Source organism: Scyliorhinus canicula, chromosome 17 (genome assembly GCF_902713615.1).
Source record: "Scyliorhinus canicula chromosome 17, sScyCan1.1, whole genome shotgun sequence".
In the NCBI taxonomy this organism is placed as follows: Eukaryota; Metazoa; Chordata; class Chondrichthyes; order Carcharhiniformes; family Scyliorhinidae; genus Scyliorhinus; species Scyliorhinus canicula.
In genome coordinates, this window is record NC_052162.1 from 82,441,326 (window position 1) to 82,468,359 (window position 27,034).

The 27,034-nt window shown below is 43.0% G+C and overlaps 1 protein-coding gene across 1 annotated transcript in view; it reads right to left on the reverse strand.

The window, feature by feature from the left end:
- LOC119951342 (fibronectin type-III domain-containing protein 3a-like) overlaps nucleotides 1–26,587 on the reverse strand; it is a 156,401-nt gene extending 129,814 nt beyond the window's left edge. Inside the window, exon 1 of the mRNA XM_038774469.1 lies at nucleotides 26,138–26,587. The gene's annotated coding sequence lies outside the window, so the exon portion shown is untranslated. The remainder of the gene's footprint in view (nucleotides 1–26,137) is intronic.
- Nucleotides 26,588–27,034: the final 447 nt, after the last annotated feature.

A 27,034-nucleotide genomic window follows, 5' to 3' on the forward strand; every position in this document is an offset into this window, starting at 1 on the left:
TAACGGTGGCGCAGTGGTAGCACTGCAGTCTCACGGCGCTGAGGTCCCAGGTTTCATCCCGGCTCTGGGTCACTGTCCGTGTGGAGTTTGCACATTCTCCCCGTGTTTGCGTGGGTTTCGTCCCCACAATCCAAAGATGTGCAAAGTAGGTGGATTGAACACGCTAAAATTGGCCCTTAATTGGAAAAAATGAACCAACCAAAACACTCTGTAAAATGAGAGTCCGTGTGTCCTTCATAGAATCCCTAGTGTCGAAGGGGGCCATTCAGCCCATCAGGTCTGCACCAACCCTTTGAATGAGCACCGTATCCAGGCTCAATCACTCACCCCATCCCCATAACCCACCCCCAACCTTTGGACACTTGGGGGTAATTTAGAATGGTCAATCCACCTAACCTGCACATCTATGGACAGATAACCGGGAGGAAACCCACGCAGGCACGGGGAGAATATGTAAACTCCACAACGTCTCTCAAAATCAGAATCAAACTCGGGTCCCTGGCGCTGTGAGGCTGCAGTGATAATCATTGTGCTAATATGCCAACATTTATGGGCACTTAGGCGGTTAGCTGCCTTTTCAAATAAGAGATAAAATATCTCTCAACCCCATCTTCAGTATTTAGGCAATAGATGAAGGTTCTTTGTTATATCAAAACTCGAACTGATTCCTCATCCTATTAGACTGTCTTTCACGCCATATCCATAGTAGGCAGCACGGTAGCATGGTGATTAGCATAGATGCTTCACAGCTCCAAGGTCCCATGTTCGATTCCCGGCTGGGTCACTGTCTGTGCGGAGTCTGCACGTCCTCCCCGTGTGTGCGTGGGTTTCCTCCGGGTGCTCCGGTTTCCTCCCACAGTCTAAAGATGTGCGGGTTAGGTGGATTGGCCATGCTAAATTGCCCGTAGTGTCCTAAAAAGTTAGGTTAAGGGGGGGTTGTTGGGTTACGGGTATAGGGTGGATACGTGGGTTTGAGTAGGGTGATCATTGCTCAGCACAACATCGAGGGCCGAAGGGCCTGTTCTGTGCTGTACTGTTCTATATCCCAAACTTTTATCTAATCAGTTCACGCTGTCTAATTTCTCGCTTTGAAACCCGAGCTCAAGCATTCTTATTTCTTTTGCTCTTTTTCAAATTTGAGTGTCTTCATTTCCATTTATTTTGCTATCTTTTTCTTCTTTTTCCAATTGTGAGTTTCATTTCAGTTTCTTTTGCTTTTGCAGGTTCAAGTTCTTTCATTTATTTTTCTATTTCAAACTGCTTGTCTGCAAATAAATTCTAGATAATTCAACTGAATTTCTATATGGATTCACTGTTGCTCATTTTAATCCTAGATGCTGTGCTAATACTTCAATTATTTCTTCTTCCTTAGCCCTTGCTTTTAATTCTAACTAACATTTCCACTAATGCGATTAACCTTGCCTGCCTTGGTTAGTTGTAAATCACTCAGAATTATAACTTCCCTCTCCAGAAAAGTCTTAGCATGTGACAAAGCCTGGGTGGAGATCTGGTTATGAACCAATAATGTTTTCTTCGCAGTAAATAAAGGTCGAGATTCATGACACTGCATTTGGAACATGATTGCACAGGTTTTGAACAAACTACAACAAACTTTACTAACAAGTTCAGAAAGATAAAATAATTTGCAAATCTGTCTTAAAGTTTTAATATATGGGTAAGTATGAAGTACCTGCAAATTAACAGATGAACTGTGGTAAAACATAACACTATAGGGTAAATTGCAGATGCTACCAAAACAGATCCCATGGGTTTCTCAACTAACTACCCAGACATTAGTCCCAGAGTCAACCAATTTCACTGCAACTTTGTCTTTCTCATGAAGGTGTCCAAACTCCACCTTTGAAGATCTCTCCTTGAAATTGTCTCCAAACATCTGTCCCACTCAAAACAAATTTAACAATGGCCTGCCTCACCTTGAGATTCCTTCTCCCTGGATTCCAGAGTATACTCTAACATTAGCTCACAAGCACACTTCAGATCTATAGCCGTTGTCAATCAAAACACCACTTCTCCAAAGGGGTACCTTTCCCCCACAGTCCTCATTACTTAAATGTTCCCGTCAGCCTGTCTGTCCCCATCTTTGTGGCACTTACTAGCTGGTAGATTACTGTGAAAATGATTGTCTCAAGCAGAGCTGTTCAATGACCCTTGAACAGATCTGGTGACCTATCAGAATATTCACAGGTGATCCCACCTCTGTTACAAGGAAGGAACCAATGGTACAAACATTGGTAAATCCTGTATCTTAAATGCACCATTCTCCACAGGGTTTAGCACCCAGGGAAATAAAGAACAATGGCTTTCATGACGCTCTTTTTCAAAGGGAAGTCACATAAACTGGCAATTACAAGTCAGTCAGTATAATGTTGGGAGACCGGGGAAGCTTTCAGATACAAAAACCCAGGAAAAAAATTAACAGCTGTATGGACAAATATAGAATAATAAAGGGAAGCCAACACGGATTTAAGGTGAAATATGATATTTTTGATCAGCAAACAGTGTATGGATGAGGGCAGTACACTGATGTTGTATACATGGAGTTTAAAATGGGATAAAATACCACGTTTTATATATCAGTTTTGCCAACTAGTTGCAGTGGGGGCATGGATACAAAACTGGCTAAGGGATAGAAAATTGTGCGCTGTGGTGAATATCTGTTTTGCAGACTCAACGAAGGTATACAATGGAGTTCTCCAAGATTCCGTTCAGGAACACTGCTATTTTTGATATACACCAATAACTTGGACTTGGGGTCCAGGGCCCAATTCAATATTTACAGGTGGTATGAAACTTGTAGTGTAGTAACAGTGAGGAAGATAGTAATGCGCTTAAAATGCCCAGACAGGCTTTTGAAATGAAAAGACAGATGACAAGAGAATTAATGCAGAAAAGAGTGAGGTGATTTATTTGGATAGGAAGAATGAAGAGAGACAAATGTATACCAAATGGTACAATTTTAATGAAGCAGTAAGGCGAGCGACACCTGGGGGTGTTTGCAGATGAATCTTTTATGATGGAAGGACAGGTTAACAAAGCAGATGGGATCTTGGGCTTTCTAAGTAAATTGATAGGATACAAAAGCTTGTACGTTATGGTACACCTAAATATAGAACTAGTTTGACCACCTGCTGGAACAGTGTGTCGAATTCTGGGCACCATGCTTCAGGAAGGATGCGAAGATTTGAGAGTGAATACAGAAGCGATTTTGATTCCAGGAATGAAGGACTTCAGTGACACAAGCAGACTAGATAGATTGCAGGGTTCCCCTTATGAGTATAACTTAGCATCCTGAATGACAGACAAAAGTGTTTTCAATAGCTGAAGATCAATGACCAATGAACACCGCTTTATGGCAGATGAACCAGAGTGGTAACATGAGTACAAACATTTTTTAAGGTAATGTGATTAGGATTCCGACTGCTCTCCTGATCAGGTGGTGGATACAGGTTTAATATTAGGGGCCTGGCATAGATACTTGAAGGTGAAAAAATATTAGGGATATGAAAAAAAGTGAGACTTATTAAATTGCTGTACTAAATGGGCACTTAAATGTCCAATGGGCCAAATGGCATCTTTCCGAGGTATCCTATTCTATGATTCAGATTTTATAAACTATTTGGTTTGTCAGTGGGGTGCTGCAATTGGCCTCAGTATCCCTGGATTCTGGTCAGCACAGATAAAACAATCAGAATTCCTACTCCTGATGACTACCCGATGACAAGGTTGGCAAGTGCATAGATGTAGACATTACACAAGGTCTGGATTGAGTTTTTTCTTTATTCATCAATAGGTATCGCTGACTAGGCCAGCCTTCACTGCCCATCTGCAATTTCCTGTAGGAAGATGGTGGTGAGGTGCCTTCTTGCACAGTTGCAAACCATGTGGTATAGGTACACCCACAGTGGAAGGAGGGAATTCAAGGAATTTGAACCAACGACAGTGAAGGAAAGGCAATATATTTCCAAGTCAGAGTGACGAGCTGCTTGGAGGAGAACTTCTCGCTGGCCGTTTTTCCATATATCTGCTGCCCTTGTCCTTCTAGATGGCAGTGGTAAAGGGTTTGGATGGTGCTGCCTAAGAAACCTGGTGAGCTTCTGCAGTGCATCTTTCAGGTGGTATACACAGCTTACACAGTACATCAGTGCTGGAGAGAGTGAATTGGTTGCCAATCAAATGGACTGTTTTGTCCTGGATGATGCCAAGCTTTTGAGTGTTGTTGTAGCTGCACTAATCCAGGCAAGTGTTGAGCATTCCATCATACTCCTGACAGATGGACACGCTTCAAGGAGTCAGGTGGTGAGTTACTTGCTGCAGGATTCCTAGCCTCTGACCTACTCTTGCAGCCGGAGTATTTGTATTCCTAGTCTAGTTCAGTTTCTGGTCAATGTGACCGCCAGAATGTTGATAGTGGGGAATTGAGCGATGGCAATTGAGTGTGGCAGGGGTGATAGTTAGATTCCCTCCTGTCTGGTGATAGTCATTCCCTGGCACTCGAGTTGCACGAATGTTACTTGCCACTTGTCAGCCACACCTGGATATTGCCCAGGTCTTGCTGCATTTGGATATGGACAACAGTATCTACGGAGTCGTAAATAGTGCTGAACATTGTGCAGTCATCAGTGAAATCTCCACTGCTGACCTCTTATAATGGCACGAAGTTCATTGATGAAGCAGCTGAAGATGGTTGGGTGTAGGACATTACCCTGAAAAACTCCGACAATGATGTGCTGGAACTGAGATGATATACCTCCAACAACCACAACCACCTTGCTTTGTGCTAGGTATGAGTCTAAACAGCAGAACATTTACTACAAAGAGCCAGAACTCTTTTTTTTAAAAAGAAAATAAATAGCTGCATCTTCTTCCTCCGTTTTGGTAAATCTTGGTGCTCATAAAATTGAACCACAGGGGAATGGAATAATTTCTCATCATGAGATCACCAATTTACCCTCTACAGCTTAAAGCAGCACTATACAGACACAGATAAATACTCTCACACATAATACTGCTTCAAATTTAGAAGAAACAAAATATTTGATAATATTTGGTCGCTCTATTATGCAGCATTGATGTCACTACGTGATCTTAACAAAAGCATAACATTCATAATTTATAACGGGATTAATGAATATTTCTACCAATGTTTGAGAAGCTGTCTCGTGTAACTAGGCTCATAATAATCAAGAAAATATAAAAAATACATCCGGGCAGTCAAATGTATTACTCAGTTCTTTCACCTTTGGAAAGGCAATGCAATAATACTTTAAAGCATCAAACTTGCAGCTCCAATATTCTTCTGCGGTTGACAAGTAGTTTGTTAAAAACAGGCTCAAGTTTCTATTATACTATTTCAACAGTGACTAAAATGTAAACTGTGAAGACAGTGGGCATTTACAATTATGCAGTTCTGCCTTTAAGGTGGTATACTGGGGGGGACCTATCACAGCTGAAGTTTTCACTATGAACAGAATAATGTTGGGAGTCTGCCCCCTGAGTATGTTAAAATAATTCATAAATAATAGATTAATAGCCAGTGCAACTGTGTCAAAGACACATGTGAAGATGATTCTTTGAAGAATCATCAGAAATTCCCACAGAATAAATAGGGTTCTATAGGAGAGTAATCGGAAACTGTCTGCAGAGTCTGCACGTTCTCCTGTGTCCGCGTGCCCCGGTTTCCTCCCATAAAGTCGCGAAAGACATGCTTGTTGGGTGAACTGGACATTCAGAATTCTCCCTCTGTGTACCCGAACAGGCGCCGTAGTGTGGCAACTCGGGGATTTTCACAGTAACTTCATTGCAGTGTTAATATAAGCCTATTTGTGACACTAATAAAGATTATGTATTATTATAATGTTCTAATTGAAAATGGGCTGTTCTAGTTGAACAAGGTCAATGTAGAGCTCATTGTCTTTGATCCTGCTGTGGCCACTGAACACGAGCACCATGGCCTACTAGCTTCATTACTCCACAACCAATTTTGTTTTTGAACTTCACCATTAGGATGTTCCACTGTTGACAGAATAGTTAACAAACTACAGCAACTACAAAGATAATCTCTATAGGTTCAGGTAGAAATTACATAGAACATAGAATGATACAGCGCAGTACAGGCCCTTCGGCCCTCGATGTTGCACCGACATGGAAAAAATCTAAAGGCCATCTAACCTACACTATGCCCTTATCATCCATATGCTTATCCAATAAATTTTTAAATGCCCTCAATGTTGGCGTGTTCACTACTGTTGCAGGTAGGGCATTCCACGGCCTCACCACTTTTTGCGTAAAAAACCCACCTCTGACCTCTGTCCTATATCTATTACCCCTCAATTTAAGGCTATGTCCCCTCGTGCTAGCCACCTCCATCCGCGGGAGAAGGCTCTCGCTGTCCACCCTATCTAACCCTCTGATCATTTTGTATGCCTCTATTAAGTCACCTCTTAACCTTCTTCTCTCTAACGAAACCAACCTCAAGTCCATCAGCCTTTCCTCATAAGATTTTCCCTCCATACCAGGCAACATCCTGGTAAATCTCCTCTGCACCCGTTCCAAAGCTTCCACGTCCTTCCTATAATGAGGCGACCAGAACTGTACGCAATACTCCAAATGCGGCCGTACTAGAGTTTTGTACAACTGCAACATGACCTCATGGCTCCGGAACTCAATCCCTCTACCAATAAAGGCCAACACACCATAGGCCTTCTTCACAACCCTATCAACCTGGGTGGCAACTTTCAGGGATCTATGTACATGGACACCGAGATCCCTCTGCTCATCTACACTACCAAGAATTTTACCATTAGCCAAATATTCCGCATTTCTGTTATTCTTTCCAAAGTGAATCACCTCACACTTCTCCACATTAAACTCCATTTGCCACCTCTCAGCCCAGCTCTGCAGCTTATCTATGTCCCTCTGTAACCTGCAACATCCTTCCGCACTGTCTACAACTCCACCGACTTTAGTGTCGTCTGCAAATTTACTCACCCATCCTTCTGCGCCCTCCTCTAGGTCATTTATAAAAATGACAAACAGCAATGGCCCCAGAACAGATCCTTGTGGTACGCCACTCGTAACTGAACTCCATTCTGAACATTTCCCATCAACTACCACTCTCTGTCTTCTTTCAACTAGCCAATTTCTGATCCACATCTCTAAATCACCCTCAATCCCCAGCCTCCGTATTTTCTGCAATAGCCGACCATGGGGAACCTTATCAAACGCTTTACTGAAATCCATATACACCACATCAACTGCTCTACCCTCGTCTACCTGTTCAGTCACCTTCTCAAAGAACTCGATAAGGTTTGTGAGGCATGACCTACCCTTCACAAACCCATGCTGACTGTCCCTAATCATATTATTCCTATCTAGATGATTATAAATCGTATCTTTTATAATCCTCTCCAAGACTTTACCCACCACAGACGTGAGGCTCACCGGCCTATAGTTACCGGGGTTATCTCCCCTTCTTGAACAAAGGGACCACATTTGCTATCCTCCAGTCCTCTGGCACTATTCCTGTAGCCAATGATGACCTAAAAATCAAAGCCAAAGGCTCAGCAATCTCTTCCCTGGCTTCCCAGAGAATCCTAGGATAAATCCCACCCGGTCCCGGGGACTTATCTATTTTCACCTTGTCCAGAATTGCCAACACTTCTTCCCTACGCACCTCAATGCCATCTATTCTAATAGCCTGGGTCTCAGCATTCTCCTCCACAATATTATCTTTTTCTTGAGTGAATACTGACGAAAAGTATTCATTTAGTATCTCGCTTATCTCCTCAGCCTCCACACACAACTTCCCACCACTGTCCTTGACTGGCCCTACTCTTACCCTAGTCATTCTTTTATTCCTGACATACCTATAGAAAGCTTTTGGGTTTTCCTTGATCCTACCTGCCAAAGACTTCTCATGACCCCTCCTTGCTCGTCTCAGCTCTCTCTTTAGATCCTTCCTCGCTTCCTTCTAATCAAGCGCCCCAACTGAAACTTCACGCCTCATCTTCACATAGGCCTCCTTCTTCCTCTTAACAAGAGATTCCACTTCTTTGGTAAACCACGGTTCCCTCGCTTGACCCCTTCCTCCCTGCCTGACTGGTACGTACTTATCAAGAACATGCAATAGCTGTTCCTTGAACAAGCTCCACATATCCAGTGTGCCCAACCCTTGCAGCCTACTTCTCCAACCAACACATCCTAAGTCATGTCCAAAGTGCTCACCTACCTCCAGATCTAACACCTGGCCTGGTTCATTACCCAAAACCAAATCCAATGTGGCCTCGCCTCTTGTTGGCCTGTCAACATATTGTGTCAGGAAACCCTCCTGCACACATTGTACAAAGAATGACCCATCTAATGTACTCGAACTATATCTTTTCCAGTCAATATTTGGAAAGTTAAAGTCTCCCATAACAACTACCCTGTTACTTTCGCTCTTTTCCAGAATCATCTTCGCCATCCTTTCCTCTACATCCCTAGAACTATTAGGTGGCCTATAGAAAACTCCCAACAGGGTGACCTCTCCTTTCCTGTTTCTAACCTCAGCCCATACTACCTCAGAAGAAGAGTCCCCATCTAGCATCCTTTCCTCCACCGTAATACTGTCCTTGACTAGCAGCGCCACACCTCCCCCTCTTTTGCCCCCTTCTCTGAGCTTACTAAAACACCTAAACCCCGGAACCTGCAACAACCATTCCTGTCCCTGCTCTATCCATGTCTCTGAAATGGCCACAACATCGAAGTCCCAGGTACCAACCCATGCTGCCAGTTCCCCTACCTTATTTCGTATACTCCTGGCATTGAAGTAGACACACTTCAAACCACCTACCTGAACACTGGCACCCTCCTGCGAAGTCAAATCTGTGCTCCTGACCTCTATACTCTCAATCTCCCGTACCCCAAAACTACAATCCAGGTTCCCATGCCCCTGCTGAATTAGTTTAAACCCCCCCAAAGAGCACTAACAAATCTCCCCCCCAGGATATTGGTGCCCCTCAGGTTCAGATGTAGACCATCCTGTCTATAGAGGTCCCACCTTCCCCAGTTATCCAGAAATCTGAATCCCTCCCGCCTGCACCATCCCTGTAGCCACGTGTTTAATTGCTCTCTCTCCCTATTCCTCATCTCACTATCACGTGGCACGGGCAACAACCCAGAGATAACAACACTGTTTGTTCTCGCTCTGAGCTTCCATCCTAGCTCCCTAAAGGCCTGCCTGACATCCTTGTCCCCTTTCCTACCTATGTCGTTAGTGCCAATGTGGACTACGACTTGGGGCTGCTCCCCCTCCCCCTTAAGGACCCGGAAAACACGATCCGAGACATCACGTACCTTTGCACCTGGGAGGCAACATACCAAACGTGAGTCTCTCTCGCTCCCACAAAATCTCCTATCTGTGCCCCTGACTATTGAGTCCCCAATTACTAATGTTCTACTCCTTTCCCCCCTTCCCTTCTGAGCAACAGGGACAGACTCCGTGCCAGAGGCCCGTACCCCATGGCTTACCCCTGGTAAGTCGTCCCCCCCACAAGTATCCAAAACGGTATACTTGTTACTCAGGGGAACGACCGCAGGGGGTCCCTGCACTGACTGCTTCTTCCCAGTCCCTCTTACAGTTACCCATCTATCTCCAGTCTTTGGTGTAACTACTTCCCTGAAGCTCCTATCTATGACTCCCTCTGCCTACCGAATGATCCGAAGTTCATCCAGCTCAAGCTCCAGGTCCCTAACACGGTTTTTGAGGAGCTGGAGTTGGGTGCACTTCCCACAGATGAAATCAGCAGGGACACTGACGGCGTCCCTCACCTCAAACATTCTGCAGGAGGAGCATTGTACTGCCTTCCCTGACATCACCTCTAGATTTAAAAAAAAACAAGAAAAAGAAAAAGAAAGGAAGAGCTTACCTGATATTACCTCAAACCCTGCTCCTGCTGAAAGTTAAGCAAATTTAAAGGCACTCACTCACCTTCACGACAGGCCCCTGCTCCCGCTTCCCAACCACCGTGGGGTGGGGGGGTTGGTTAGAGGAGGAGGTAGGGTGGGAAACACTCACGAAGTGTTTCGGGTTTAACTGTCACTTGCCAACAGCCTCTCCACAAACCACCTTCAACTTAGGCTGACCGCACTGCACGTATGCAAATTTCCCCAGAACAGCTGATCAGTAGCTCTGCTCTGCTGCCCTCTGCTGGATGATTGCCTTCACTCAAACTCCTCGGGTCTCCTTCGCAGATTCACCTTCAACTTAGGCTGACCGCACTGCACGTATGCAAATTTCCCCAGAACAGCTGATCAGTAGCTCTGCTCTGCTGCAAATTATAACTTTAAAATGAAATACTGATTCGAAACACTGCTGCATGTTTTCAGAAGATATATAATGTAGTTTTTACTGAGAAAGATTTTACCTGTGTTGTGCATTACGAGTGAAACATTGAGATTTCTATTTCTCATGTACGCAAGTTGCCCAAGTTCGTCCATGCTAATGAAAAATGAATTTTATATTACATGGTGAGTGCAAACCCCTTTTTTATTATAGCTTCAGCACACTCCAATACATGGGCTTTGTGTAAAATTATTGATGTAAATTATGCTGATCTTCCATGTTCTTTCCCCTTCCCCATATAACTTGGTCATTTCCATTCATGTTCAAAAGTGCTCCATACTTAGTACTCCAGTGTAGAATGGAAAATTTATGATTTTCCACATACCCTATGAAATCAAAATCCACGTCACAGTTTACAGGGAGTTGGCAGCAAACATACATTATGATAACAATGCAAAATGAAGTGCAGGCCATCCTCAGACTACCTTAGGTCTGAAAGGGTGCTCCCCTTTCCTACTCCTAAAGGACTGTAAAATATCAGTGCAGAATTTTTTAAAAACTTGGATTTATTTAATTCTGTCAAGCATGCTTTCAGAAACAGAAATGACCTCAGCACCACCTTCCCAAGGGCAATTTGGGGTTGGCAATGAACACTGGTGTAACTGGCAACGCTCATATCTGTGAAAATGTTCAAACTTTGAAACTTCAGCAAACGCAAAGATTTGGTTCTGCAGTTTAATTCAAACCTTAGAGTTCAGCACAGGGCGGCAAGGTGGCAGTGGTCAGCACTGCTCCATCACCAGGTGCGATTCCAACCTTGGGGAACTGTGTGTGGCGCTTGCACATTCTCCCCAAGTCTGCGTGGGTTTCCTCCCGCAGTCCAAAGATCTGCAGGTTAGGTGGATTGGCCATACTAAATTGCCCGTTCGGGTGGCGTTGCAGGAATTGGATGGGGGATTGAGTCCATGGTCTTTCAGAGGGTCGGTGCAGACTTGATGGGCCGAATGGCCTCCTTCTGCACTGTAGGGATTCTATAATTCTATTATTTCATTACCAGTTAGGTTCACCAGTGTTTTTTCAAATGCATTCATAGGATACAAGTGTTGCTGCCTACTGCTCAAGAAGGTAGGCTCCTTGAAGTGATGTAGGTGGACCCATGGTGCAGGTTCTCTGACCCAGCAACAAAGGAGCAGCAGACAACAAAAGTTCCATGTCAGGACAATGTGTACCTTTTTCCTTTATTCTTTCATGGAATGTGGGTAGTGACAGGGCATTTCACAGGATAGCAAAAAGTCAGCATGAATACTGTGGGTTCGGAGTCATGTGGAGGCCAGACAGGGTTAAAATTGTCAGATTTCTTTCCCTATAGGACATTAATGAATCCACTGGATTGTCACAACAATGGATGATAGTAATAGTGACCATAACAACTAAGACTAGTTTACTGAGACAAGTTTTCAATTCTAGTTTTAATTAATTGAATTTAAATTCCACAACTGCTGTGGTGGAATGTGAACCTGTGTCCCCAAAGTAATAGGCTCTCAATTACCAGCACACTGACTTAACCACTAGCTCACCATCTCTCACTTAATCTGGCTGGAGGGAAACTTGCTAGTGATGGTGTTCCCATGGCTCCACTGCCCTTGTCCTTTTCAGTACAGGACGTAAACTTGGGAGGTGCAGTCATAGGAGAATTGGCAAGTTTGAATTCATATCTTGATCAGACCACTGTAGGTTCAAACCTTATTTCACATAATCTAACGAGAATTTGGTGCACCACTGAGTATACATTGCGCTGTCCAAGGCTCTGCTGTTCAGGTGAGATATTAATTCAATGACCCATCTTTCCACTCAGATGAAAAAAACAAAATTTCATGACAAAATATGAAGAGCTGATATTCTGATGTCAACTAAAATTATCAAAGCACATTATCTAATTTGCATTTACAGGGCATTGCCAAATTTCACTACATTACTACAGTGTTTCACTGACTATGAAGTATTTTGGAAGGCTTCAAAAGTACGACATAAAATAAAGTTATTTTGTTCCTTTGGCACAAAATGATGTGATTGCAATGGCGAGTGTTGGGAGGCACGGTGACGCAGTAAATGGCACTGCTGCCTCACAGCGCCGAGGTCCCGGGTTTGATCCCGGCCCCGGTTAAACAGTTTACATTTGAATTTGCAATTGTCTGCCAAATCTGATGCGGAAATGCATGCATAGACCTAAATGCTTACTGCATCTACCTACCACTTTTGTTGCTCTTTCAGTCAGGAGGGAAGGACATGCTCGTCACTATGACCTGTGCTTCTGCAGGATGAAGCTCAGTGGTATCTTCATTTTATTGGTATGCCTGCAAGCTCTTATTGCGATATACATTCAAAGTCTCTATTTAGATATCTCAAATTATTTGTAATTGTTTTCCAAAGCCTGTAAAAATGTTGTGTTTACATTTCTGGTTTAATTTCACTTTGAATATGAAGGCAGTCTGAATTTAAAACATCTGCTACTGACAATTAAATTTGGTGCACAAAGGGATGGGCAGTAAACACTGGCAGTTCCAGTGACACCCATATCCCATGAATGATTAAAGAAAACATGTACTGCAGCAAGTAAAAGAAATATGTCCCTCAACAATTTATTCTTCAAATTTTGGAACTGTAATCAAATTAATCACAGCCAGAATACAATGGCACTCTCTAATTCTTTTTTAAAGTTATGATTTTTGTAACTCATCCTGGCCATTTTATGACCATGCAAACCTAGTTTTTGAACGTTAAATATTCTATTAACACAAGTAGAATTACTGGACCCATCATCTATCACAAACGTTAACTGTAGGCCCAAACAGATTACAATAGAAGAATACACAAAAAGGGGGCTTAAGGGGGTTTCGGTTCTTTCAGACGTCGTTGAGGCCGCAGGAGCAACACTGTGGGAACTGGAAAAGTTTGAAATATGATAGCAATGTATCGCAATGCTAAATATTTCACTTCTCAAACTGTTCGCAAACAATGAAGGAGTGCAGTATGCAGGCAACTGTCCTCCTGACTGATATGCAACATTTACTGGACACAACTTGCACAGAAAAAGCAAATCGACAATAAGGCAGCTAAAAATCCGCATTAAAAACCAACAGTTAATCATTTGGACCAACCATAAAGAACAAAAACCTAAACTATATCAATTTGCTTTAACCGCAAATTACCACCATCTGGTAAAACAATTTTTGTTTAACCAGAGGGAGAGGTAGAGGGGAAGAGCCAAAAAGAACATTAAACCAGAAACTGCCTTAGTTTCCAGTAATTTACATCACAGACCTGATGGATGCAGAACTAAAAAATATAAAACACAAAGCAAGCCAGCAAATTGCAAACAACTTTCACATGTACAGGACAAAATTATAATAGAACACTAATATAAACCACAGAAAACAAATGGCTACAGCAACTATGTTTGAGTAGTGCCATTTTATGCACTTGGTAAAAATTTAAACTTAGTTACACTGTAACAGAGAAGGATTCTGGGGATTACAAAGATAAATTGCAACGTGCATTATATCAGTGGTCACCAAGACAAACAACAAGTGCCTTTTAAAGCCATATACGAATATTAAAATATTATTTTTAAAAATCTTTCATATAAGAAAGTTAAGTTAAATTTGAAACTATGTGTTTTGAAGAATTGATGCAGTTCATGCTATTCTTTCTTTAATATAATAAAGCATCACAAAACATTTCACAGAATGGTTATCAGACACCAAAAGTGAATTTAAAGGTTAGGGAAGTGGAAGGGAACAAAATTGTTCTTTGCTGGACAGGAGTAAGTGATGTGCAGTAGTGCAGACTACAAGACACTGAGGAGATCTGAGCTGCAGTGAAGTCACTGAATGATTTGTAAAAAAATTTTTACGGCAGGACGAATGCATACAGGAAAGATCTGGTAGTACTGAAGTTTGTGGAAGATGAAATTTGAGAGGTTAGCTGGCAGGTGTTAGGAAGGTCTAGCCTGGAGGTTACAAAGACATGAATGAGATTTTAACTAGGAGCGAGAAAGGGATGGGACTGACAATAGACAGTCTAGGTAATGGGCCAGATGTTGGGCTTCAAGGTGAGCGCAGATTAGGGCAGAACACTGGGGTTGTTTGTCAGATTCAGCCTCATCAGAGAATGGAATCAAACGGGACAATACCCATGGCTCTTTAATTAGAAGATCTATTCTCCCCAGGTCATATCAATATATTGTAAATGTAAAATGAAGCCATCAGACGCTCCCGGGGGGGGGGGGGGGGGGGGGGGGGGGGGGGGCGCATACAAGCAATAGGCTAAGATAGCACACATTGATTTCAAATACATTTCCCACAGCATTGTTGATCACCAAGTCAAATTAACCGGTGGCCTAACAATGTTAATGCAAGGTAGGTTTCTATTGAAGCTAAGCTATTTGATGTGCAAGTCAGAAATCAAAGTTCGGAATAGCTGGCAGTCAACATGAATGACTTGCCAGTACAAAAGCAGTCCATGGATCTGGTGTGTTGGCATGGCACCCAGGGGAATGATGTAGGTAGTGAGAATTTCCCCATTTTACCAGTCCCAACTCTCTCATTTCAACCTTCATCTTCATGCTGCAGAAGTGAGAACAAATATTGTGAAGCCAAGAAACACCAGATTACAATCTTCAAACATTCGAGGGTTTTTAAAGTTTTCAAAGCTATAAGTTTGCTTAAACAGAAGTACCATATAAATCAAGCAGTATGTTGAAATTGTATGTTGCACATATATTAGCCCAAACAATTGCCAGGCAACACGTGTCATTTTTCCTGAAGGAAAGGAATGCATTGTAGGCAGTCTGTCACTGCAAATTAACAACAATAAACAGAAGCTCAGTCAAGTTAAAAGAAAAAAAGTACAGCCTAATGTGAAAGTGAGCCACTTATGGAATAAGATGACAACTGCATCTTAATTTCAACGGCAGCCATAGCAAGTTCCAAAATGGAATTCAAAAAATCTTGTACATTTTCAGGTGGCACGAGACAAAAATGACCATTAAAGTTGTTTTGTTTCGAAACCTTAACTGAATATATTGGGACAGAGAAGTTGCATGGCCCTTTGAAATTACCTGGAAAGTACCAATTGTAGAACAAAGATCAGTGCAGATGGTGGTTCACCATCTTCTCAAGCAAAGTAAGGAGATGTCATAAATGCAGCCCAGCCAACATTACGCACATTCTGGAAACAAGGAACAAACTGAAGGTGGATGTCAGTAAAGGCAAAGACTGGGCAGAGGCAATAAAAGTGGTGATGGAAGAGCATTGCGGTGAAGAGGCAACAGAAGCAGCAGCAGGGCATGTGATGCAGCAGGCAAAGGATGCAGGTATTTGCTGAGATGTATTTAAAGAAAATTAATTTGTACATTTCAATTATACTTGGCCTCATGTCCAATTTCTGCTCTTTTTTTTAATTTAGAGTACCCAATACATTTTTTCCAATTAAGGACAATTTAGCATGGCCAATCCACTTACACTGCACATCTTTGGGTTGTGGGGGCGAAACTCATGGGGAGAATGTGCAAACTCCACACGGACAGTGGCCCAGGGCTGGGATTCGAACCTGGGTCCTCAGCGCCATAGTCAGCAATGCTAACTACTGTGCCACATGCTGCCCTAATTTCCACTCTATTGACCTCATTTTCAATAGCAATCATCAAACTTCTCTCCCTTGCCTCAAATATCTGACATCCTTCGGCACTGCGCCCCACCTTTCAAAAACAGTGCCACCATCACCAACAAATGCATTTGATTCTCTGTACTTGGACGATCCCGTTCAACTCCTGTCTCTCTTCCTTCTCCAGAGTCCTTCAACATGCTTTCACCTGCCAAATCTATGGACATTTTTTTCCCACCACTCCATTTAAATCTCTCAGACAGGTTTTCACCCCACCACAGCACTGAAATAGTCCAAACCTGTCACACTCTCCGATCTTTCTACAGGCTTGGCATGGTCAACCACATCATCCTCCGCTTACTCACCAGCACTGGCATGCAGCCCCCTCCAACGTCCCAAATTTACAATTTTTATTCTCGAGACTCAATACCTGCATCGTTTACTCTACCCAATCTCTCACCACCTCCTATTGCACCACTTTGCCCTAGCATTCAGCCATATCTTCAGGGTCTTGACTCGTGCACACACACATGCACACACACAACTCTACTATTCTATTTTTTATACAGGGTGTGCACGAAAAATCTGCTTCAGTATTTCTCATTTATTGCACCCTCACTGGAAAATGGGAAAACAGAAAGCGACAATAAAAAAGTTTAATTAGACTTCAGAAAATAGTTAATTCTATCTTAATCCTTTAACACCATGTTTTAGATAGTTTAAAAGGAATTTTGTATGTATTCAGGCTTTTTTAAATCTTCACCTAGCAAGCTTTTTTAAAAAATAAGCAGATAATTGTACATTTGATAAATTAGTGCTTTATTGTGCTTATTCTGTATTATTCCTCCTAGTCCTCCCCAACACTCTGTGGCTAATATCCACCATCAACTCTCTACTTCCGTGCTATCTGCCTTCATTTTCACCTTTCCCTGCCCTAATTTACCAAGGAATACTCTGCAATGGTTCTTCTATCCTCAAAGAATTGTAGCAGTGTACCTCAAGGTTTTCTCCTTAGCTTTCTCTTTTGTCATTTACATGCTGTCTCTCAACAACAAATAGCTTCCACTTGCAAACCTATGGCGTATCTTTATCCAATCCAAAATTCCGCTGATAGAATCATACTGTAGATGAAGCCAAGCTTGTCTACTCCCTCCCCCCTTGCTGATCTCAAGTGGCTTCCAGCCACCAGTCTTCCAGAGAAATTTCTAAAAATTATCCTTTTCTTTATTTCACTGTCTCACCCGTATCATCCTCAGCTTTCTGACACCTCCCCTAACACCAACCCGCCATTCCTAATACTAGCCTCTTGTGCATTCCGCTACCTTTCCCCAACTGTCTGCCATGCCATCAGCTGGCTCTTCGCTACACTGAAATTTCTTCCAAAATGCATCTACCTTTCTGCTTTTAAGATCCTTCTGAAACCCATCACACTGATCAAGCTTATTGTTCGTCTTGCAATTATTTGTTGAAGCTAGACATCCCATTTCTTTTCCTTATAACCCCAAGAGACAGCTTTGCACAATTGTTCTGTTGAAATGTAATACAAATGCTGTTATCATTGGTGTTCATATTTGATACAAATCCACAAGCTCACAGAAATGGTTTAATGTAATCAAATGGGGGTAATTTTCCCCAATTTCATTTTGAAACGAAAACTCCTACATTTTGTCTGAATCGAATTTCAGGAACTAGGGTCAAGCAAAGAGAACGGGTCACTGCAAAGCACATCTGAATTAAAAAGCAAACAGATCCATCAGACAAGCAATGTAAACAACTTCCGACCTCCCTGGCATATAAATGACTCATAACAAACCTCAATATAAATTCAAGATGGAAAGCTTAACTAAACATTGATAGAACATATACTTTTTATGAATTTGTTGCACTCAAGATACAGGATGTTAGTATTGGTTTGTACCTTTGCTTTTCAAGTTTCCATGTCAGTAGGAAGTCAAGTACAGTACAGCAGCATGTAATGAAGTTCCCTCCACTCTGCCCCAATGTGCCCCAGTCCAATTTCCGAAGAGTACTACTGGACTAATGCTACATTTTCTATTCAACACAGCTGCCATTGTGTGACTTGTCCGAGTGAGATTTTTTACAAGAGACGTCTGCAAATCATTCCCGTACAATATAAAATGTAAGTGAGGCCAGAAATAAAGGCAGTGAGAGTTCTGAACAGATCTTCTAACTAAAACTGTAACAGGAGTAGTATAAATGAGTACTATTGCTGTTATTACAGGGTCCCAGGTTTGATTCCCGCTTGGGTCACTGTCTGCGAGGAGTCTGCGTGGGTTTCCTCCTGGTGCTCCGGTTTTCTCCCACAAGTCCCGCAAGATGTGCTTGTTAGGTGAATTGGACATTCTGAATTCTCCCTCTGTGTACCCAAACAGGCGCCGGATTGTGGCGACTAGGGGATTTTCACAATAGCTTGATTGCAGTGTTAATGTAAGCCTACTTGTGACAATAATAAAGATTATCATTATTACTGCATTTTAATTCTGGTGCATGTCTCTCAATTTAATCATTCATTCTTTGGCCCCAAACACTACCACACTCGATCTGGACAAAATATGATATGACAAGAACAGATATGCATGTTCTCAATTCATCGGTATTGGGCACATTACAACTGGGCCAAATGCAGTGCACATCCAGCATATGCACCCATTTTTTTGTGCAGCAAAAGTCACTGACTATTAATTGTGAGTTGGGAGAACCGGAGGAGCTCCCATTGTACAGCTGAAGGAAACTGAGGCCAACTGTCCACTCTTACCATCATTCCAGCTCAAAATCATTTGAACTCAATGCAAAATTTATATTGAACTTGGGACCTTCTTACCAGAATCAGTTTAAAGACATATCTATAGCAGCAGAAAGTTTTTTTTTAAATTTAGAGTGCCCAATTCTTTTTTTATCAATTAAGGGGCAATTTAGTATGGCAAATCCACCTACCCTGCACATCTTTCTGGATTGTGGGGGGGGGAGGGAGGCCCAAACAGACACATGGCAAATGTGCAAACTCCACACGGCAATGACCCGGGGCCGGGATCAAACCCAGGTCTTCAGCGCCGTGAGGCAGCAGTGCTAACCACTGCGCCACCGTGCCATCCTTAGCAGCAGAATGTTAACATTAAGTTATCCACTGGGCTGCTTGGCTCATGAAGCAGTTATAGTTTACAATGTCTGTGGCTACATAGCCCCTTCAATATATTAAGATGAGTAGCGTCTGTCCTAAATGACCATTACTTGTCAAAACTACTGAAACTTTTTCATTCCACATTTTCTTGTTCACTTGTAGAAAAATGGCTTGAAGTAATATTCTAAATTTTAAACCGTAAGGAATCCAGGAACACAATGAAGTAATTCAGCCTTGAAATAGCAAAGGAACTACCACATTCCATGAAGTTTTTGATCATCTATGTACCTGCCTTTAAGCTCTTGTACATTTGTTGAGGGTAAATGACAGAGACATCTCATCTGTCTATTTATACACATTTACAATGGAAGGATTGTAGGTCCGCCAAGCAGCACGGTGGCATAGTGCTACCTCACGGCGCCGAGGACCTGGGTTCGATCCCAGCCCCAGGTCACTGTCCTTCTGGAGTTTGCATATTCTCCCCGTGTCTGCGTGGGTCTCGCTTCCATAACCCAAAAAGATGTGCAGGGTTGCCACTTACTTGGGAAAAAAATAAATTGGGTACTCTCAATTTTAAAAAGAAAAGGATTGTAGGTCTGTTTTTTACTGGATCACAATTCTGCCAATAAAATTTAAATAACGCATTGAGTGCAAATGTTGAGAGCAGCTATATATAAAAATCAGCCTCTGAACAAGCAACTTAAATACACACCATGTAAACACATACTTCTAAACATTCTAAACCAGATATTTATTCAGGCCCATTCCTGAAGGAATTAATGAACACAGTATCAACTACTTTGCTGACATCCTGTGCCTTATATTATAGATACTCATGAATAATGCAACAACTCGATATAATGTCCCACAGAAAAAAATCCCCCCATAAAATCATGATCCATGAATATATAGAACAAGGGTCAACAATAGTTGCCACAAAAAGTCCATTTGCGTCAGAATTCTGCCACATTTCCCAAAAATGAGTCATTCAAGTCAGAAAACTTATGCTCAGTGCAACATGCAACATTAAGGAAAGAACTGGAAGCTCAGCATTAGTAGAGTTTGGCAGTGTTGGCTCAGTTTGCAATTCTAGTCCTTTCTTCATAAATCAACATCAATTTGTCTCCATTCAGCTCAAAATACCAACCTGATATCTACATCCAATATTTTTTTTAAATCACGAAAACACAGCTAATAACTTCACTTTATATCTCTTTTGATCCATCAGAAGGTTGCCAATAACAAAGAGCTAAGTGTTCTTTCTGAAAAAGACACCACTGACAAGTGAGTGCACTATGTTCTCACAATACATATTTTTAGAATATATATATATATATATACATACACACACACATATAATAAAAATGGCTGAAGTTATGTCGGTCTGTGACCCTTGAACAAAAGGAGCTACTTGCCAGTATCAGGGAAACCTGCAGCCGAGAGACACACCTCCCATGGGCTACATTCAAAGAGAGCTACACAAATGTCTATTGGCTACCCTCACCAACTACCCAACAATTCACAAATTAAATGCGTAAGAATTTGAAATAGGTGACAAATTTAATGCCTATTACTAAATCTATGGGGACTCTTTTTGGCTTCCGAGCACTTTCGGAAATCGAGTTAGTGCCGCAACAATGCTTCCATGCATTTCTCAATTTCAGTTGTAAGATGGCCTGCTCTTATACGAGTACCGTAAAATACTATTTTCCATCCATTTGGTCATTCATGTTTATGGGGTTTCCCTAAACAATCCAATATAGCCGTTCCCTTTTATTTCTCACTTCCATCACAAAACCTGCATATACCTCATCTGGTCTGGGCCACAAGTAGATAAGAATTCTTTGCTTTGCAAATATTTATTTCCTTTATTTGATTCCAACACCATAATAAACATGTACAGAACACATTTACAGACATCAGATTTCTTATAATAATATATACAGCCAACTAATCCAGAGATTAAAATTGTTTGGCTCCAGCTACCTCACTACTGCCTTCAACAATACTCTTTTTTTTAAGATTCCCAGTCAAAACATGTTGTGCCTTTCTGCACCATTTTCTGGAAAGACAGTCAGACAACCAGTGGGCAGCAGGAACCCAGTAGTTTGGTAAATTAGTTCTTAATGGAAGCTTAGACCAAGCATTCAATGAGTGCAAGCGCACAGTAATGCTGCATCCTTTATCAGTAGATCTATCCAGATTAGGGTTTCCCAAACTTTTCCCACCACAGAACCCTTCTGACCTCAAGAATACTGAATGTTCTTATTATGTTGTAGAGTAGAACCACAAAAATCCGATTTCTTTTGCACAATATAACGCAACATAAAACAACAAAATTATAAAAGAATTTTTGATTATGTGCCATTAATTAATATTACAATTAAGAATTCTATTATTCAACAAATACTTAAGTCTAACCTTTTTATCATTTTAATGCAAGATGATGCTGCTTCTTTTTCTCAGAAATCCATTTAATTAGGAGGGCTGGATACTCATCAGACACACACACACCTCATTTCCACTCTCACGTGAGTGTACTCATGACCCCCTCTCTCACACGCACGTGCCTGCAACTATGCCCCCTCCCTCACATGCACGTCCAATCACCTTATCGTTCATGCAGGCGCGTAACGCCTTCCCGTGCACGTCTCCAGTCCATGGACCCATCCACACGCATGCACACCCTCTCCTCCACAATCACTCCGACACACCCATTGCCCATGCACACCCCTCTTACCCTCTGATCGAAGCAAGCCTGCCTGCACCCCTGTAACCTGTCTACGCACCCATGCCTATCCCTCCCACGAATACACTCCCGCAGTTCCCGTGTATGTACACGTCTCAGCCTGCAAATACATTTTAAATATTTAAACAGTGTGGTGCCACATTTTTCACCACCTAACCATTGAAATTATTTAGAAATAGGTGTAAAACATGTGACCGAGAATCATGACACTCCTGGGCACTATTTGCAACTATCATGTAGCTTGTGAACACACTGGATTTACTATGAGGCGTCAAAAGAAAGCAGCTAATGGGGTGGGATTTTCCATTGGCTGACCCCAAAATCACAATAGGGCGAAGAATAGGTTTAGGCACTAAAATCAGGGGGGGTGGGGCAAATTTGACACCAAATCGCTACTCGCCGTCACCTTAACATGCAGCATCAATGCGGTCCGGAAAACAGGTACAACATTGTTTGCATATCATTTGCTGGGCTGACCCAGTATTCTCCGTAGCCTCCGCAATGCTCCACCTCCGATGCGCCGAGTTCCCGACAGGACAGTTCACTTGTGCTTTTAAAAATCAAAACCGGCGTCTTGGCTGCTGAGGGAGATGGAGGGGTACGGAAAGTGTCCAACATTGCCAGTTTGCTGACAGTTGTACTGCTCGCGGGGGGCTTCAGCTGGGGCCGGGAGGGGGAGTGGGGAGGTGGGGGTGAAGGGAAGAGAGAATATCAGGGAGGTGGGTCGACAAACATGCAGCACCACAGTCACAGCCGGAATGGCAGCCATGCAGCTGCACACGCCACTGACAACCCACTGCGAACTTAGGGCCACGGGTCGTATAGGTATCATCCCCCAAGCCACACAAAATAGAAAGCAGCAACACAAAGTGCAGTTTAACACAGATCCTCTGCAAAGAATCAAGACCTGCGTGCATCAAAGAATCCCCAAAAAGAGGAATCCAAAGTAGTACCATAGCTTATGGACAGGCGAGTCCCAAATAGTACAGCATCAATACAAGCAACCAAATGCCAGAAGGCATGCAACAGATACGAGAAGTCTGCCTGGTCAGCCCTAAACATAAACAGAACCTCGCGGGGCTGGTTAAATAACAAGCTTGCAGTGAGACAAGAGTCACGCCAAGAGCCAAAAGCAATATTAATAAGACAGCAGGAAGAACAATCACGAATAGATAAATATTGAACCAGTATTCAAATTCTAGAGCACAAGATAATGGACGGTACATATTTCAGGCTCATATCAACACAATGACTAATTTAGCCTGAAATACAAAATGCACAGTTGGTCAAATGTCGTGGCACAAGTTTGGTAAAATCACCCCCATCAGCACAAATCTGACTTTGGCTTAAAAGAAAAGTGCTGTACGTTGGGCAAATATCAAATCTATGTTCATATGCCCCTTGCTGAATAAAATCCAGTGGTGGATGATTGAAGCTGGCACACGTGACAATGGTATAACTTGCCTAGACACTAAGTTACTTACTCAAAGTTTATTTCTCTTGGAGCTGCAGTCATTTTAGCATCTCTGGTTGGTAGAAATTGGCCAAATACACTAGTGCTCAAGTTTCCTTATACATGAAGCTATACTACTGCGTGTATGTAGGCCTCCTTGTGCTGCAGCGCACCGGGGTTTGGAAGAAGCTGCTAGCAGGACTAATGCAGCATTGTTTATCAAATCTCACTCACAGTATGGTCCGTATGCATGTCTTCCATTATTTTTGCTATCATGTGATGTTGAGTTGGCATCAAAAGCAAATGAACACTTACAACAAATCCAGGGGGAAAACAATGACATTGTTGGTCAAACTCCATGAATAGTCAAGCCAAACAGTCCAGTAAATTCTCCAATAAAAACAAAGTGCTGGAAAAACTCAGCAAGTTTGGAGGCATGTGGAGAGGGAAACAGAGTTGACGTTGAGTCCAACAAGACTCATTTTTAGAACCAAAAAGTCATACTGGACCTGAAACATTAACTCTGTTTCACTCACCACAGACGTTGCCAAACTTGCCAAGTTTTTCCAGCATTTCCGGCTTTATGTCATCTGCAGTATTTTGCTTTTATTATACCAGAAAAGTTCCAGATGCTTTCCCAATAACGCAGAGTTTCTATGGAGCGAGTTGTGATACAATTAGCTCCTGTAGTGTAAATGAGGAAAATCAGCCAGGATGCCACCTCACTGTACTAGAACTCACTACTGACAAGTACAAATGAGTGATGCCAGCGAAGGGACAATTTGTTTGGCTGGCAAATGGCTTCACATTCAGTGTCCTGGAATTCAAGTGAAGAATGTCTACACAGGGGATATGATGAAAGGCAACCAAAACATCAAATTAAGGAGTCAATACGAGTGGGAGTGATGTGGTGGAGGACAATCCTGGACAAAAATTAGAAATTATACCCTTGAGGATATTTTCATAATTTTATGCAACAGGTAATGAATGCCCTTGTATCTGTTCCAATCCTCACATTGCCACAACTGACTTATCGACAGTTATAAGGATAGTCTTCTCCACTCCTCTAACATTCTCTCACTCTCCTCCTTTCAAATATTTCTTCAAGCTCACCCGTCACCCTCCTCATCTCTTATTTCCCAGCACAAGGCCTGCCTTCCATACTCCCAATGAGTTGCCTTCAAATGGTCAATGGTAAGGATATTAGATTATACAGCAAGGAAATTTGTTTTATGGATTTGATGCATGACCCACAGGTGAAATCTTAAGCAGCTGCTTACAACACAAGATTGAATCTGCAGATAAAGATGGACATGACCAGGGCCGGGAATTTAATTGCAGGGTACTGCCTAAAGGAAAACAAATGGCCAATTATGAAAAATTACAAACTTTGTTTTGCATTGTTGATTTTAAAATATTTTTGTTTCAATAGGTTCTAACAGCATAGAATTTACAGTGCAGAAGGATGCCATTTGGCGCATCGAGTCTGCACCAGCCCTTGGAAAGAGCACCCTACTCAAGCCCATGCCTCCACCCTCTCCCCGTAACCCCTCCTAACCTTTTTGGACTTGAAGGGCAATTTAGCATGGCCAATCCACCTAACCTGCACATCTTTGGACTGTGGGAGAAAACCAGAGCACCCGGAGGAAACCCACGCAGACACGAGGAAGACGTGCAGACTCCGCACAGACAGTCACCCAGCCGGGAATCGAACCTGGGACCCTGAAACTGTGAGGCAGCTGTGCTAACCACTGTGCTATTGTGCTGCCCCTATGTCTTGGAAGAGCTACTAACCCCAGAGCGCAAGGGAGATGCATTAATATTTGCTTGTGCCTGGATTTACATCTGTATTTCTAGAAGTATAGAATTAGTCCCCAGGCAACATCTGTGACTCCTCTAATCATGTAATCATGCAGCACAGAGGAGCCCATTTGGCCTACGGTACTTGTGTCACCAATATGCAGCAGTATCAAAAATTGCTTAAATGAAATGGTAGGCCCAAAGAAAAATATGAATCATCACTACTTTTAAATAAATTTGGCCCCAGTGATTGCTTACACTGTTATCTCACCTGAATCTAATTAGAATAGAGTCTGCTGTCACTATTTTAACATTTCTGGCAAAGCAGATTTTATAACAATTTTACTTGTTGCGTACAGAATACTTAAAAGATAAAAAACATTTTTCCTACCGATGGTTCCAGCAACAGTAACATAAACCATAAAAAACAAACTCAAAATAATCGACACGAACACAATTGTTCAGGACTTCTGCTGGGTAAAAACGTTACTCAAAAAAACAGTTAACTATCCCTCAATTACCAGACATACACATTTCAGTGCTTTCGAAACACTTTAAAACGTCCCTTCTGTCTGCCAGATATTTTTCTTGGTCCGAGCAAACAGTTGGTGTATAAACCTAACAGTATTTTAACACCTTCAAACAAGTTTTATATCTCTGCCCCCACCGCTATATAATCTCAACTCTTCAAATACATCTATTTCCGAAATGAAAGTAGGGTTCTTAGTGGAACAGGGGCCACGTCTGGAATGAACAAGGCTTGTTTACAAATCAGGAGAGGGCAGAGAGGCAACACTGTGAACTACAGAAGATATGTTAAGGTTGAAAACAACGATTGTGAAAAGAAAGCAGCCAGACTGTCGACAAGACAGCTTTACAAAAGGCAAGTCGCCTGGAACAAGTTGCCCTGCCGCTGGGTACACACGCACTCCAAACTATAACCAGCTATAGCCGTGGATAACAGGGATAAATAAATGACAGTACAGTTACCGTGAAAAGGTGGCTGTGCCTGTCCACTGCTGGAGGTAAAGCTGGATTCGTGCACTGGGGGGCTTCTTTGCAGCCGGTTCCAGCCCCCACCGCCACCCGGATGGCACTGGGACAGTTTAAGCCAGTTTAAGTCTACGTGGCATTTGTAGCCCTACGTTCCGGAGAGCAATGCTGCCAAATAGAAGCGGAGAAACAGGGAGAGAGACTGAGACTGGGGAGGAGGGGGAGAGGCCAGCAGCTCCCACACAAACTTCCAGCTCCCACACGCTGCTGGAAACCGGCCTTCACATCCACCGACCCCCGCCGCATTTACTGAATAGAGTCCCAAAGGGGCGGCCGCAGCTTCATCCGCTGTCCGTCCGCCTTTCTCCCTCCCACTCTCTCTCTCTCTCTGCCTCCCCCCCTTCACGGCTGCCCAGGACGTCAGCGCTCAGCAACCTCCGCACAAGCCGGCGCCATCTTGGAATGTGGCCGCGCAGGCGCACCGAGCAGCCCCCCCCCCCCCCGGGCCACAGGCACAAGAGGGTCAGCTGACCGCTGAGGGTCAGTCCTCTGCTACTAGGAGGGTCCACCCCCTGCTGCTGGGGAGGGTACACACTGCTGCTGGTGCTGCTGGGGAGGGTACACACTCTGCTGCTGGAGCTGCTGGGGAGGAATAGGCGTCTGCTGCTGGGGTCGGTCCTCTGCTGCTGGGGTCGGTCCTCTGCTGCTGGGGTCGGTCCTCTGCTGCTGTGGCTGCTGGAGAGGGTCAGACCCCAGCTGCTGGGTGGGTCAACCCTCTGCTGTTGCGGCTGCTGGAGAGGGTCAGCACTCTGCTGTTGTGGCTGCTGGAGAGGATCAGCTCTGCTGCTGGAGCTGCTGGGTGGGTTTATCCTCTGCTGCTGGGACAGCTGGAGT